General features: G+C 40.5%; 1 protein-coding gene across 1 annotated transcript in view; it reads right to left on the reverse strand.

Moving 5' to 3' along the window:
* Positions 1-17287, reverse strand: part of Psmb7 (proteasome 20S subunit beta 7) — a 55236-nt gene that overhangs the window by 27798 nt on the left and 10151 nt on the right. The gene's annotated exons all lie outside the window — the stretch shown is intronic.

Raw genomic sequence — 17287 nt, forward strand, 5'->3', positions numbered from 1 at the left:
TATGTGAGGAAGCTTGTGCTCCACACTTGTTTTGGTGAGCTAATGGACACAATGCTAAATATCAAGCCTGTTAAAAAGACATTGTTTTAATGACGTGGCTCTGGTAAAGTCACCTTGGCACACGGGCAGGAAGATACAGCACTACCAATGGTAATGGGACTTGGAGCTGCGACATCAAGGTTACCCCAGCTACAACAGTGAAACACTGCATTCTGTGGCATTTATTTGGAGCTATTATTTTTAGTTTGTATTGTTTAAAGAGTAACAGCTGAGCAGACAAAATGACAAAGACACAAATATTTATTACAACAATAGCAAATGGTTGAAAGGCTATGCCTGCCGCACAGATATTAACAGAGCAAATGTATCCCTACCAAGGTTGGAAGTAAAGGCATTACAAATAAGCCTGGCCTCTGAGTGGACACAAAGGCAGCTCAGCACTATTTGAAAATGTAATTTTGCTTTGTTCAAAACCCAGAAAAGCTTTAGAAAATCGTCATCTGTCTACACAGGGCTCTGGCATTATTTCAGGATACTCTACTTTTGGAGAGAGGATACAGTTGCCCACAATTTTTTACTCCAATTAGAAGATTTTTTGGCATTTATTACTTTTTAACTTGTTTTGCATAACACTATCTATTTAGCTGGGTCACAGAGAAAACCATATTTTCTATTTAAAATGATTTGTGTACATCACTTGACCACCTCAATGGTTTAGCAAAGGAAAAAAGCAGCGATTAAACAGTTTCAAATGAGGTGTCCTGCTGATTTTATCAAGTCTGCTGAATGTATAATGAAAAAGGAAAAGCTGACAGCAACACTGCACTGAGGAAATACAGACTGCCATATCTGAACCATTTAAGGAGGTCCAATTATAGATCAAATTTAAAGGGTAGAAACAGCAGATTTACAGACACAAATCAATGAACATGGTAATCCCGATGAATATGACAGATACTCCTGTTACAGAATATTGCTGTGGTTGAGGATCATTACCTTCACAGCACCGGATACATCACATCTAAAGCAGTGGGAAACGTCAAGTGTAGACCAGCATTACAAGCAATGACTATTCATTTAGGTTCTGGGAGGAAAAGGCAAACTCATTTCCCCCTCTTGCATTTCTGTGGGGGGGGGGGGCACTAAAATGGTCTAAAGGGACATTATAAAAGCCCTTTGGAAAGGAGATGGACATTGAACAGATATAAAACTGGTGTATTCCAAAATACCCCAGCGTATATGCATGGGAAAGCTCACAAAATCAAGACTCTGATTTCAAAATAAACATTTACTTGAAAAATGTGGAAACAGGGTCATATCCCACCAATGGTTTCATTAGTCCCCAGCTGCCATGAGATCCAGGGGTTAAGGAGAGATGGATGGATGGATGGATGGATGGATGGATGGATGGATGGATGGATGATAGATGAGCGAATGATTGAATGAATGAATCAAACAAACAAATAAATAAACAGCCCTGGTTTCTGTTTCAAGGCACAAGTAGAAACTCAAATTCTCTAGGTCGCACTAGGAAAAACCAACCTGGTTTTGTATGGAAAACAAAGGACAGCTGTCAGAGGACACAAGAAAACTGCAAATGAGGAAATCTCTGGAATGGCCAAAGGCAGGCTTGCCTTCCAATGTGTCCAAGATTATCTATCTTGAGGAATAGCCCAAGGGTAAATGGAATAACAAGCTGAAAAATCAACATTTAAAAAAGGATACAAAAAGACAGGGTATTTACCCAAAAGCTAACAACTTTGTAGAGAATGGAAATGAATTATCATTAAAGAAACAAACCAATTGTAGCTTAAAGGCAATTTTTTCCTTGGGGAAAAAAATCTTGGCCACTTTTGTTTTCTAGGCACTCTTTCTTTCTTGGTGCTTTCACAGTAAGTACTTCTAATCTTTCTCCTAGCCATGTACTTGCTTCTGGTCAGCTTCATTCAATATTTTAAAAAAGAAAAAAGAAAAGGTCGTGCCCAATCAAACAATTCTTCCTCAATCAGAAGCTGTTTCCTGCTTGGCAGTAACACCACAGACATAATTTCTTTAAGTGGGACACACCAGAACTCCCAACTCCATGTTTTGGGAGGATGCAGTGGAGGGTGTTCCATAGTACAGAGTGGTAGATGAGTACAGGAAGAGCGTGAGCAAGGCATCTCTACGTTTCTGTTTATATCTCCATCCTCAACACACACACAAAGCATTTCTGTGTTCCTGTTTATACCTCCATCTTCAACACACAAACATTTTGTGGAAAAAGCCTCCTAAGCTATCCTTGATTCTGCTCCCTCTAAGGTCAAACACAAGAGGAATCCAAAATGACTGTAAAAAGAAAGAGAAATTCAACCTCAAGAGAATTTCTACTCATTTGCAAATTAAATTAGTTACTGCCCCAGCTTTCAGGAAAGGAAAGATCTGGCACCCACTTTGTATGAATCCATAGAAGTGCCAGGAAATGGCACAATCAACAGGCTTTTGACTGCACAAACTGCTAAAGACAAAGTTTGGGTAAGAACTCACACAGGACTGCAACTGTCAATGACACAAGTGGGAAGAGTAAAATCATCACAGAACTTCAAGGCAATGTAATGAGAGGCACAAGAAAAAGAGCTGCCATTTAAAAAAAAAAATAAAAGAAAAAAAGGACTCACCAAGAACAATATCGATAATGTTTATTTAAGCTCCCAGATCTTGGTCAAAGCCAAAAAATAGATACAACAAATCATCAGATAAATGCCAGACAGATACACCATATGACCTACAAAATGTTCACACACCCCTTCTCACTTTCCCCATACACCATTAATAGACACCCTGAGCCACTCACCATTTCAGCATCCAGCCCCTGTCCAGGCATTACCATATACAAAGCCAAGGCAGATTCTTTTCAAGGACCATTTACTTTATTTTTTTATTTTAAAAACATTGACCCCTCTGAGTTCCAAACCATCTGGTTTCCTATAAGGAAGGAATGTACATAAAGGCAAAGGACAGCTTGCCAGCAGCACAAGAGCGGATCCAGTAAAGGAGCCAGATTCTAATGATACCTACTTTACACTGATGGTGGCTGAGCTCTGAGAACACAAGATATATAGCCAGTGCTCCATGAAGTCTGACTCTGACAGGAAGGAAAGCACACTGAGAGAAAGCAATCAAGGCCCAGTGGTAAACACCAATGTGCCACATGTAATGTCCTATGTCACTTAGTTTCCCTTACAGCAACCCACTGCAGTGGTAATCATCTCACCCAATATTATAGGCCCAACATGCACAGAGGTAGAATTCCATCTCTGCTGTTACCTTATGTGGTCTTCTCACACAGAACATTCTATTTACAAAAAACAATTCAGAAAAGACTTGGTCATGACCAAGTCTTGCTACCCTCATCTCTCTCCTTCCCCTTCCCCAATGCACATACATCACACTCTACTATCACTTCCCAAATTCCCATTCTAATTTCGGCCTTCTCACTTTGGTATGTGGCAGTCCCTGGGACACTTGACAGTCCATGGCACTTCTAATCCCAGATGAGATAACACTTCTTCCCAAGAGTCCTCCTTCATTACCATGAGAGCTTACCACCCTCCTCCAAAACCTGTTTACCCTTCCACATCTACAGGCCCACACCAATCTGGCACACAAGTACCAAACAGATTCATGTTGGATTACACTGTGCTAAAGAGAGAATAAAACTGGCCAGGAGCTAGGAAAACTGAACAGGTCCTAAAGAGTGATGATAGCAACCACCATCTTACCAAGTATAAAAGAACATTTACTGTCTGGTGCCTAATTCACCACACTAGAAAGAATAAAAGGCAAACCCAAGTTCAATTTTCAAATATATGTTTTGTTTTGTTTTTTGAGACAGGGTTTCTCTGTGTAGCTTTGGAGACTGTCCTGGAACTAGCTCTTGTAAATCAAGCTGGTCTTGAACTTACAGAGATCCTCCTGCATCTGCCTCATGAGTGCTGGGATTAAAAGTGTGTACAACCAATGCCCGGCTACAAAAAGATGTCTTAAAACAACAAAACTATCTGATTTATTATCCAGTTCTAGAGTGGTCAAGCCTCTCACCACCACAGGAGTGAGCTACCTTTCCTGGGTTTCTGCATTCTACTAGCAAAGCTCTCCATCTTATCAGGAGTTTCCATGTAGCTGCTCCTTAGCAACCTCCACAAGTTTGTCTTTTTCAACCCATCCATAGTTATTGTTGCCTCCAGAACTCTTCCAAAGCTCTTAAAAACAGAAAAACAAGGAACAATTTGGTGACTGGCATTTAGAGATGAATTTGTGCAACCTCTGGAATGGCTACATATTCACTCTATGCCTTACCTCCCAGGCCCACTGTCTCCAAGTCCAGCCCTCACCAATTCAAAGAAGATGCCTAATTCTGAATGATTCTAATTCTACTTTTTCTTTTATTTAAAAATTTCTCTTTAAAAAGCACACATTACTTGTAAATTTTAAAGTATAAACTCAAGAGAAAACCTAACATTGTGAAAGGATAAACAAAAGCAGCAAACTACCAAGAACTTGCTATCATCACATCTTTCCATGTAACAAGAGCAGCAGCTCATCATGAAACCCCTGTACAGGCCTGAAGGTCAATCCATGATGAGTTAAGAAGACCAAGGAAGGGCAGCAGCCAGTCACTACAAATATGCCCTGTCCCTCTTTGCCTAGCAGAGCACACCAGCACCGATCTAGAAAGAGACAGCAATAGGTACATAATACTAAGGAATGACAAGGCATGCTAACATCCATTGGTGTTTTGGGCTCTTCAGACACTGTACTGGTCCCACTTTTTAAACAGAGAAGAGCTAATGACCAGCAGCAAAATCAAGAATTTTGAAGCCAGGCATGGTGGCACATGCTTTTAATCCTAGCAATCAGGAGACAGAGACAGGTGGATCTCTGAGTCTGAGGCTAGTCTGGTCTACAGACCTAGTTTCAGGCAGCCAGGGCCACAAAGAGAAATTCTGTCTTGAATTTTTTTTTTTTTTTTTAAAGACAAAATTTGAGGTTTTTTTTTTTTTTTTTTTTTTTTGGTTTGGGTTTGTTCACAATAGTCTTCCTATATAGCTTAGATTAGCATGGGGAAATAACACTCCTGACTGTTTCCTGTCTACCCAGAGTCTCTTACACAAGAAAGCCAAACCACATTTTTCCAAAAAACAAAATTAGTTTTAATTTTCTAAAACCTCAGAAGGTACTTACCAGCATTAGTACAGATTGAATAGCCTTTTTCCAAAATGACTGGGACCAAAAATAATTTGAATTTTGGATTTGGGGAAATATGCATACATATAATTATAATGAGATATCTTGGGATGGAACCCAAATCTAAACATGAAATCATCTGCTTCATATTCAACCTATACACATAGCCTGAAGTAATTTTATGTAGTATGTAAGGGGATCTTAGTTCCGGCTGCAACCTATCACATGAGGTCCAGTGTGATAGTCTCTATCTGCAGAGTCATGATATCCAGTTTCAGATTTCAGAGGTGGAATGCACAACCTATAGCTCTGCCTGAACCTGCTTTTCTGCAAAAACAGAACAAAATCTGATATGTCTTGTGAAAATTTACAGCCTCTTACTTGCTCTGTGTATTAAAAATGCCTGCATTAACACAGACTGTATGCAGGCCTGGTCTGGTGGTTTGCAACATATTTTTTTTCACATATCAGTGTTTAAATACTAAATCAAACATAGCAATTCTAGACAACTGGAAAAAACCAAAACTGAAATGCTTCTCCATGATGTGCTGCCTGGCTAAGCTCTAGAAAGTTGGCAGGTGGAGGTTTTCTCAGAAGATCTACATCCTAAACCCAGACTAGAAGAGAAAACATTTACTGATAGCCCTAAAGTCCTTAGCTCTGAAACTATGTGTTGGGGACAGTTCTCCATGTTGCAGACTAGAACTGATATTCCACTTATTTCAAGTAGTACTTATTTCAAGTAGCTGGTAAGAAGAAGAATGAAGATTTAAACCTAGATCCAGGAGCTAGGAAGCCCAGGGACTACTCTGAAGCAACACAGCTACCCAGTAGGGCACAGTTCTGAACTCCCTGGTTTCTCTGGGCACATCACTCTGAACACTACAAAGTGCTAGTACCTCAAAAAATGAGGTGTCCAGTGCAGCAGCTGCCCTGGCTTCCTTTCCCTACAGAGTCAGGATGGCATCGTCTTCAATCAGTGGCTCTCAGGATGAACAAGTCACTATGTGTGAAGCTGAATGCTAGGGTGTAGTAAGCTCTATGAAAGCTAGCTATTGTAATGACTCTGAGACAAGCTCCCTGTCCTCCAGCAGTGACTTGATACACTCATTCTCAACAGGTCCCTGAGTGGCAGCTTTAATGGGACCCAAGGTGTTCAAATTTTCTTTTCTCGATGTCAAGAAGTTCTGAGAGGCAGCATAAAATGGATTCCCACTGCTTTTCTGCAAATCAATTTCACCAGCACTTCACAGGAAAAAAGACTGCCCCTGCTAAGGAGCAGTCTGTTTTAAGCACCTGAGGACCTGTTTCAACTGTGGTCCGCCAAGGTGGAAGATGTATGAAGCGATAAAGGAGACACCACCGAACTTTCCAATCCATCAGTGTCAGCTCTCCCTGACAAAGCACTTACTCACACTTTCTCATTGTTAGTCAACTTGCTACTCTTCCTGGGGAAAATCTGGTGCTTTCCACAGACCTATAGATGGAGGTCATTTTTCACTTCATTTCTGCCTACAAGGCCTTGTCTTCTAGTAGTGGTGCTTGCACTGAGGGCCAGCAATGCCAGCATCTGAAAAGCTGATTTATGAATATGAAGCAATGCTGGTGCCTGGGGACTGTGCTCAGCCACTAGAGAGCAGTGGAGCACCTCTCTAGGCTCATATAGACTAAGCTACATACTTGAAAAGGTTTAATTGTATGCATGCATTTCATTATAAGCCTTGGCTGGCCAAAAGCTTTGGAGGCAGGCAGCAGCAGACAATCTTGCACGGCTTGCTGAAATCCAGATTTGTCCTTTGTCAGCATAAACAGTTTAATTTGATATTTTCACTCCTGAGTAAGCACTGAGTATTACATCTAAACCCTCATGAGGGGAAGAATGTCTCTTTTTCATCAACAAATGTACTTCAATGTCAGGGTCTACTTTTAATTCCCAATGAATTATTGAAAATGCACTCCCAGTTAATGTGCTTAAAAATGTATGTTCTTAATCATCCAACATTTTTTTGCTCAAAAACTAGAATCTCAAACAAAGCACCTCCTTCTCTACATATGTACTTTTAAGAAAATATTTAAAACACCACTTGAAGGGATCAGGATTTTCCTCATAATTGCAAATGTATGGTCTCAAAGACCTGACAGGTTATCAACAATCCTAAGAAAAGCCTGAAAACTGGGGGCATCTGGACTTAAAATTCAGGTTTTCTTGTTAATACATTTTGGTGACATGTAATAAGGTATAGAAAGAAATGTTCTCCCACAACAGAGTCACCAACTAACTCCATGCTTATTTAGGCTAAGATGGAGTAGGACAACAACCTACAGATAAATGTCTATCTTCCTGGTCACCCACATGTAGGCACCAGAACAGGAGGTCTGAGATTCAAGCACCAACTGTATCTGCCTGCAGCAGGAGAGGGAAGCTCCCTGGAGATAGGATTCCTTTACTCTGAGCTCCATTTCAGAACCACCTCCCATACTGCAGATTAGCCTGCTTTACAAGTCCTTCCCAAGCTGTCCTGTCCCTCAGAACTCTCAGAAAAAAGGGAACAGAGGTTTTAGTGATTTATACCATATCCCTGATTTGATCATAAAGCACTGTACAAACCACTTACTGAAAAAAATAAGACAGTTGCATATTTTTTCCCTTAATTCATCCTAATCTTCTTTTCAGACATGGAAACAATCTACATTTTGAAAGGTGAAGGAACCTACTCAAAGGTACACAGCTAGCAATGGAAGAATGGGAACCTGAGCCTAGCTCTGAAGACAGTACCATCCTCATCCTATGAACTACCCAGAAAGGCAGAGTGACTTTCCACTTCATCTGACTTAAAATCAGAAAGTAAAAGGTACTCTGCTTTTAGTTCCCAATTCTGAGACAAGGTCGGGGGAAAAAGGAATTAGTTAACCTTAGTCTCCCTGAAGTGGGATTGAAAGCAAAGACGCAAAACTGAAACGCTTTGTTTAACTGATCTAAAAATACTCCTGACAAGGGCTTTTATTTGGTTGTGGAAAGTTGAGTACTCAACTTTCAAACTCGATTTCATGGGAAAATGTCAGGGCTGAAAAAATTAAGATAACATTAATTCAGTGTCTCAGTGTTTTACTGACACCTTTAGTCTACCCTACAGAACCAAGAACAAAGTCCACTCTGGTCAAACTAGGTCATGAACCAGAAAAGGCTAGTTGTATTACTCTGTTCCAGGTAACATCATGATTTTACAAGAAAGGGTTTACTCACCTCTAGTCTAAGGGCACCATCTATTGGCTTGGTAGCACCTTTGCGGCAATGAGGAAGCCAGATACAGAATTTAACTTCCAAGGGTTTTCCGCTCCCAGCTGTTTTCTTTTTGGCATTCTACTGCTGCAGAAATCTTAAGATTTAAAATCCATGTGCTGCACATTTTAAATCTTCTAAAATGGACCTTACCTACTTACCTACACTAATCAAAGCAGGAAAGGGTGCCAGAGAAATCTTAACATCCAGAACTACACAGAAAGTGTGTTGGCACTAAAATGACTGCAACGCTACATAAACGTCCACTATGTGCTTCCCAGCAAGTGTTTTCACTCAGGACACCCACTGCATCTTCAAATCCTTCTCAAGGGGATAGGTCCTTTAACCACTCCTGTTTTTCTTTGGCTTAGAATTCTCAATGTAGCCAGCCATACTAAAACCCTCCTACCTTAGCTTTCATAGTACTGGGATTAAAAGGCATACATTTCCACATTCAGCTTCTAGCCACCATTTTACAGCAGAAATCATAGATAGCCTGCAAATTTTGGACTTAAGATTTAAAGCTACATTGATTCCAAAAATAAGCTTTTATGGTGCCTCAAAAAAAAAAAAAAAAAAAAAAAAAAAAAAATGGCACCAAGAGCAGCACACGTAGGTAAAAGCACACAGTGCTCAATGCTTCCCACAGTGTGTTCACATAGACATATCCCAGCACATTAGATAGAAAGATAAGATCAGCAGATGTGTCTCTGACCTCCCAAGATTAAAAGGCAAAAATATATTACCACCAACAAAACCATACCAGCTTCATTTTTTAAAAAAGTAAGATCTTGGGTTCCAAGAGGTTAGGTCCAAGTAGAGCTAGACCTAAAGCCAAAATTTCCACAGCTTCTTCCAAGGTTCTAAGTTACACCTCAGAACTTCCTGAAAAGGCTCCTCAGAGTCATTGCTATCTGTACAAAGCTTCCAAGAATAAAATTTCCTAGACTAGCACAGATCCTTCCTGGCTGCCTCTCACAAGATGCAAGGTGTAGAGAGAAAAAAAAAAAAAAAAAAAAAAAAAAAAAAAAAACCTATAGCAGTATATGCTTCTAAGACTCCCAAAGCAGCAAAAAGAACTCCCAGCAATACTTCAGTAATAAAGTCCATAGATCAGTCTTCTGAGAAGGTACCCAGTTATAGCTAAATCCATACCTGACTTAGGAACTGGAAACAAATATGAAAGAAACATTTTACCATCCTGAAGCATGCTAATTTGGGCCAATACAGGAAAACTTTCTAAATCAAGACATGTAGAAATACCACATGTAGCAGCACTTGTCTGTCATTCCAAAGTCAGGAGGCTGAGGTAGGACTCAAGTTTGAGGTCAGCCAGGGTTGTATAGCAAGCCTCAAGGGGGAGGGGGGCACAACAGGACTGGACATATCCACACAAAAGTTGTGCTATAGTGTAAAATATACTAAAGTTTTTGTTTTTGATTTTTTCTTTTTTTTTTTTTTTTTTTGTATAAAAAGTGATCCTCAACTTTTCTATATGCAGTGGTTTGAATTAAAAATGGACCCCACTGACTCATATATTTGAATGCTTAGTCATCAGGGAGTAGCACTATTAGAGAAAGACTAGTAGGTGTGGCCTTGTTGGAGGAAGTGTGTCACTAGAACTGGGATTTGAAGTTTCAAAAACTCATGCCAGGCCCAGGTTCTCTTTCTCCTCTGCAGATCAGGATGTAGCTCTCTCAGATACTTCTCCGGCACCATGCTCTTCAACATGATGATAATGGACTAAGCCTCTGAAACTATAAGCAAGCTTCCAGTTAAATGTATTCTTTTTTAAGAGTTGCCTTGGTCATGCTCTCTTCACAGCAATAGAACAGTAACCAGACACTATTGATGGTCCAGCCTAATTTTAACATTCATCTGTCTTAAGACAAGACACTGGTTTGTTTCTGCCTCTCTGTCCCCATCTTCTTCACTGCTAGGGCCCTTGTAAACTGGGGTTCAGTAGGTATATTCCAGTAATTAAGGAAGTGTACGCTCAGTTTATCTGGAGATAGACTTTACCTCAATGGCCCTTGTGGTAACCTTGCATCTTCCCTAATGATGCATGCCAATGTTTATTCCTTACCTAAAATTGTCCAAGGGCCTCATTTCCAGGAATGTTATGCTTGAAATGTATTCATGTTAATCCTCTATGTGGATAAGCAGGCAAAATAAGAATTTTATATAACATGCCAATGCTGCTACAAAGAGCACTGCCAACTTAACAAAAAGACGGTCCCCAAGCTTCTCCTGACGTGACTTCAGTCTGCCTACTACTAAAGGGAAGCTGGCAAGTCTACAGAATAAGCTAATTAAGCTGACAATTAAGAGCCTGTATTTTGTCTATCTAAAAAATTGACTAAAACCTTCTCTCTTAATTAAAAAATTAAAAAAAAAGGGGGGGGGGGGAGTCAGAGGCTCTTGTACAACTTCCACAAATCACATAAGCAGTCTGTTCCAAATTCATTTCCTAAAAGGGATAGCAGTAAATGAAAACTTTACCATTCCCTTTTCTAACTTATGAGCACTTCCTTGCTAGGTGGCAAGAAACCTTTGAGAGCCTCACTTTCTACATCAGTGGGTCAAATACAGATGCGCTATTGTCACTGTGGTCAACATGCTCTGGGACAGGGCCAGACCAGAGTGGTCAATGTACTCTTCTCCCCAGTAAATACTATAAAAGAGCAGGCTTTATAGAGGAAACATCCAGATCAGCAAGAGACAGATCACCTGACCAGCCAAATGAGGAAGACAGGATGGGTGACATCTATTCAACACAGAAACAGCCTTCAGACACCTGGCTAGTCACCCGCACTAGCCTGTGGGCAGGCAAACTTTAGGTACCCCTTTTTAGGAGTTGGGACTATTTGTGCTTACTGTCAAATCACCAAAAACAACAAAACACCTTATTACAAAGTTTGGCTTCTACTTCTCATAATGAAACTAGAAGACTGAAACTCCCCCAGGATGTTCACAGCCCAGGAAATTATGACACTCTCTGGCCTGAGGACTGTCCTCTGCTTGCTCCATCATGTGAGGTTTGGGCTGTTGTTCATCCAAAATAAGAAGCAAACAAAACCCATCAAATCCTGGCAATTCTAAAGCTCTCCTTCAACATCTAGCTCCCCACTCTCAACAGGACAGGAAGGGGAGGAAAGGGAATCAGCAGAATGAAAACACAAAACCAGAGAAACAAAAAACAGGTTAGGAAAAAGACATCGCACACCTCCTATCACAGGACAAAGCTATAAAAGCCCAAGGGTACAGAGGCAAGCCTAGGACACTATGAGATTGAATTTACTGCTTTTGCAAAGCTCTCCTTGTCACAATAGACATGGATTAGAAAGAACCAAAAACTAAAACCATGTTGCCTTAGGGTGACAGAATTATGAAAAATTCAAAAATGCTTTGATTCTACAAAACTATTTCAATAAATAGTAGGTGGTAGGTGGTCGTTGCTAACATGCAAGGGAAATCTACACATAGAACAATCAAAACACAAAAAACAAACAAAGGTCCTTCGGGAATTTGGAAAATACTTTTACTACTTAGAAGTAAGGTTTAGTTTAATGAAATTCAAGTTGTGAGCTGGTGACATCAAAGCATCAATGCTGTACTGGAACTTGCTTGAGGGAAGTCAAAGGTTCAAATCCCACTTTTGCCACTTACCAGCTGAGGCAGCTAAATAGCTACATTCCCTAAGCTTTGGGTTGATCATCAATAAAACAGCAAAAGAATCATTTGCATGGAGTTTAACAGAAGATAAGGTGGCAGTACCCACTAGACTGTGACATAAAGATACTATATAAATATGCTTTATTTTTAATAAAATAGTACCAGATCCAACAATAACCAAAAAAGGACAAGTCACATGAACAATGCTTTGTGCTATTTTCTTATAGCTAAACTGGAGCCACATACACAGAACAGAATTAACACTAACTCTATTCTAGCACTGCAAACCACTAGTCCACAGTGGACATCAGTTGAGAGTACTAAATTTACTGGCACAAACAAGTTACAAAAGCAGATCTGGCAGACTCTTAGGACAAGAGTTCACTCTCAGAGATCACAGAGTTTTACAGAGACAAAAAGGACAAGGCCAGGAGGAACAGAGTTTTGCTAAGGTATGAATCCTGAGATTGGGACATGCCACCTCTTCCTAGGGCTATTTAGGAGAGAATGGCTTGAAGCTGGACTCAGGTGATATGGAAGATGCTTCAGACAAAGCCTGGAGGTGGCAATAAGAATGTTCAGGAGAGAACAAGGGGTCTTTGCCATAGAGGTCCAGATTATATACAGAACAGGAGCAGAAAAACCAGACTAAAGGCTGCCCAGATAGAAGAGCTCCTGCCACATTGCAGCCACCAGCATGCAGACAGTGGCATGGAACAAGACAGTAAAGAACCAATACCAGAAATGCAAGGTCTAGCCTGTGATTTGACAAGCTATTGAGTGCTCTCCACAATGAGAGAGCCATTCCATAACTGCCACATGCCTCCATTTCCATGCCTCTTTTATGTCAATGCCAGACTAATGTCTCACAGCAAATCTAATCCTACTAGATTAAATTGCCTGGGGCTGGGAACCCACAGAACAAAACCAAAACATCTTGGCTTGCAGAATCTGGACCCCATCTAACCTCACTTCTGGCCCATCCTCACAATATTCATACATCTTTATCCAGCCCCATTTTTGCTTCTGCTGGGCCCCTTCCCTACCCACCCCCCGCACTGCTCCTGCCTCACCTCTAGAGCTTGGATTATCACAGAGAGTACTGTGGATAGAGTGAGGCAACAAAGTTCTTCCTGTTTTTCCCCCCTTATCAAACTGGAAAAAAGATCTGATGTTGGGAAGGCTTCTCCAGAAAAACATCTTTGTGTTCTCTTGGTGGGAGAATAAAAGAGTGCCATCTTTTTGGAAGGCAATTTGGCAATGGCTCTTGAAAGGTAAAATGTAGTGATAATTTGTTTGTAATCTAACAAATAAAGCTCTCTTGAAGATCAGAGTGCAGAACTAAGCCACACACTAGTTAGCCACACACCTAAACCACTAGTTAACCAGAGGACGGCAGTGGTGGCATATACCTTTAATCCCAGCACTCAGGAAACAGGCAGATGGATCTCTTTGAGTTCAAAGCCACCCTGCGCTACATGAGAATGAATCAGTCTTTAATCCCAGTACTAGGGAGGTAGAGACAGGAACAGCATGGCTGGGCGGAGAGAGGACTATATAAGGTGGGAGGAGGCAGGAACTCATGCAATCTAGGTAGAAGGACTCTGAGGTTTGATGGAAACAGATGCAGTCAGATTCAATTTGAGGATTCGTGAGGATACAACAGCCCTTCAGTCTGATACAGCTAAGAGCTAGTAGCTAGCCACTTTGCTCTTCTGATCTTCAGTTTTAACCCCAATATCTGTTTCTGGGTTTTTATTATTTGTGCTACAGTAAAACACCCTGTACTGCTTACCACCTGTCACTTCTGGGGGCTGCCTGCCTAGCAGCTATACTTCCTTTCTGTGTCTGGAGAAGTCCTCACATGAACAAGCTGAGCTTCATCCTCAGAAGCACTAACCCTTCCCCACACAGCTCTCTGGCAGTGTGAAGGACTGCAGCGTCACTCAGAGCCTGTCCATCCATCACTGCAGTGGTTCTACAAACACATCACTGTGCTCACCTGCCAAAGCCCATTCTCATGGGGGATTTTTTTTCATTGCTCTTGGCCCCAAATCCAGTTTTTGGTCTACCAGGTATATTAGAAGCCACCTGCTATCAAAACAAAACAAAACACCTCTTTTACTGATAATATACAAAAGAATTCTGACAGAGACATGAACACATCCTAATCCATAAATTTAACACTTAATCAAGTGCAATCAATACACTGGTAAAACTCTGAAAAGCAAAACATTCATTACTAAGACCCACAGAGGGACATTACTTAGACCCACAGAGAGACAAAATCCTTAAAACAAATTTATAAAGGGCTAGAGATGTGGCTCAGTGAAAAAGCGTTTTCCTCATGTACAAGACCCTAGGTTTGATCCCCAACACTACAAAAAATAAGACAAATCAATAGGAAAGGAACCTGTGAGACAGCATGGCTTCACCTAATTTTTAAAACAACAATATATACAGGCTGATATACAAGTCATACAGAAGAATAGGTTAAGACATACCATGAAATATTTTGGGGGGTAAGAAAACAAAAACCACACCTAACAGTAGTAGGTCTTGAGGGTATGAAGTAGACTTATTTTCCCTAAATACTTTGGCTCTCAAGTATCTTGTCATGAGTATCAGACAATGTTTCACCATCACCCAGACACCTCACACTCCTTCCTATTACTATTACTCTCTCTCTCCTTGGGCTCTTACCCAATGGGTTCCTTAACGTTGCATGTAATCACCTGCTTAATGCCATTATGAGCCACAAGGCTTGGAAGTAGCACTGTGCTGAGCACTCTGTCCCCAGCACCAAACACAATGCCTAACATTAGTGCTGGCAAATGACTGAAAGGACCTTGGTCTCCTTTTAAGAGTCAGCCAAACTTTTCCTGCTTCACCAATTCAGAAATGACACTTTCTTCCATGGATCCCACTCACTTTTATACCTACTGTCTTTGTTGACATCTATTATATGTCTCTCTGTAAAGACTATGCCTCTCTTGAGCAAAGAACCTCTCATACATCTCACTCAAAAATAGTTGAGGAACTGGCCTTAAGTATTAGAGCACAACTTTAGTCCCAGGAGTTGGGAAACTGAAGCCAGTAGATCTCTGTGAGTTTGAAGACAGCCTGATCTACATAGCAAACTATCAGACAGCCTGAGTTACACAAAAACCCTGCCTAAAAAATAAAATAAAAATCTAAACAAAAGAATAGTTGAGAAACAAATGGGTAGATGTACAAACTCTCAAAGCCAACAATTTTCTTGCATGTTAAATCAGATGTTAGTATTAATCCAGTCTTACGAAGAGCAAAAGCAGAGAGTGTAGAATAAGTGGGCTAAAGTAGAAATATCTTACAAGCTGGGCATGGTGGTGCACACCTTTGATCCCAGCACTTGGGAGGCAGAGGCAGGTGGATCTCTGTAATTTCAAGGCCAGCCTGGTCTAAGAGCAAATTCCAGGACAGCAAGGGCTATGTAGAGAGAGAACCTATCTCAAGCCTCCCACCCACTTTAAGAGCAAAGATAAAGCTGGGTCTGATAGCACAGTTCTAACACTTCTAGCTACTCAAAATGTTGAGGCAGGAGGATCACAAGTTCAAGGCCAGTATAGGCTACAAATTAAAAGCCAGGCTGAGCAACTTAGTAAGATAAGATGATATCTCAACATTAGAAGAGAGCTGAGGCTTGGTACCAACCTAACTCAGTGATAAAACACTTGCCAAGCATGATAAATATCTGGTACCACCAAGAAATAAAAGTCTCCTTCTACTGCCACTTTAAGGAATTAGAGGGGGGAAAATAAAAACAATGGAAAAAAATTTAACGAATCAATTTAGAACAAATTTCTTTTTTTCTTTTTGGTTTTTCAAGACAGGATTTCTCTGTGGTTTTGGAGGCTGTCCTGGAACTAGCTCTTGTAGACCAGGCTGGGATTAAAGGCATGCGCCACCACCACCTGGCTCAAATTTCAAATTATAATATCTTCATTTTTTTTTTTTTTTTTTTTTTAAAGAGCATTACAAAGACCCATCGACCTAGGGAGATGGAGATCTTCATCAGGAGTTCAAAGCCATATGAAATCCTATCTGAAACAAACAAAAACAGTAATTACAAGGTTCCCCAGCAAGGAGGGAACTACATCTACTGCACAGCCTTATAGAGAGCTAACACAATGGAATAGCAAGGTCTCCAATTTGCAACTTCCAACTGTGCAAAGCGACCATCTTTCTAGTTCCAGAGCCAAGACAAAAAGGTAGACAGTAAACATCAAGAAAAACAGCAGCCATATGTAATTGGATTTATACAATTTGATTTAAAAATTTAACATAAACTTTCATTTGAAAATTTCAATTTGTCTAAACACAATTTTATCACTTCCAGAAAAACTTTTAATAATAATAAAAAAAAAAGAACAAAAACAAAAGATTACTACTGTTGGTAAGCCAGGATATGGAGCAGATTTTTCCTGCATATGGTGCCAAACAACAAACTGGAATACAGGTATTGCTGACAATTCTCAGGTAGGAAACTAAGGTTCTCCACAATCCCTCAGACATTGTAGCTGGCAAAAGAGACCCTGTCACTCTAGCTTCATAAAAGAGCTTTCTGGCTGGTGAGATGGCTTAGCAGGTAAAGGAACTTGCCACCAGGCTAGATGACCTGAGTTTGATCCCCTGAATGCACATAAGGAGACTACTGACCCCATCAGTTGTCCTCTGACCACACGTGTGGTACATGAGCACCTGCATGCTGAAAGGTGAGGGTTCTACTCTTCCTTCCAGGTGGAAGGATCTGTACACTCCAAACTCATCTTTTCCCAGGGCCTGCCCAAGCTTTCCTGAATTCTCCCGTTTTCTACCTGCCCACCACTCCCAAATCCTCTTAGCATATTCATAACTTTTGTTTTTAAATCATTACAAATTTTACATAGATACAGAAATAACAATGAGTTCCTACATATCCTTGACCTGGTTTTCCCAAAGTTAACACCAGATGTGATTACAGTACAATATCACCTATACTATAGTGCTTCCTCTGAATATCTTTCACTTCCAAACATTGCTATTAACAAAGTTTTATACTTGTTTATTGTCTGTGGGTATCCAATA

Source organism: Phodopus roborovskii, unplaced genomic scaffold, assembly GCF_943737965.1.
Source record: "Phodopus roborovskii unplaced genomic scaffold, PHOROB, whole genome shotgun sequence".
Taxonomy (NCBI): domain Eukaryota; kingdom Metazoa; phylum Chordata; class Mammalia; order Rodentia; family Cricetidae; genus Phodopus; species Phodopus roborovskii.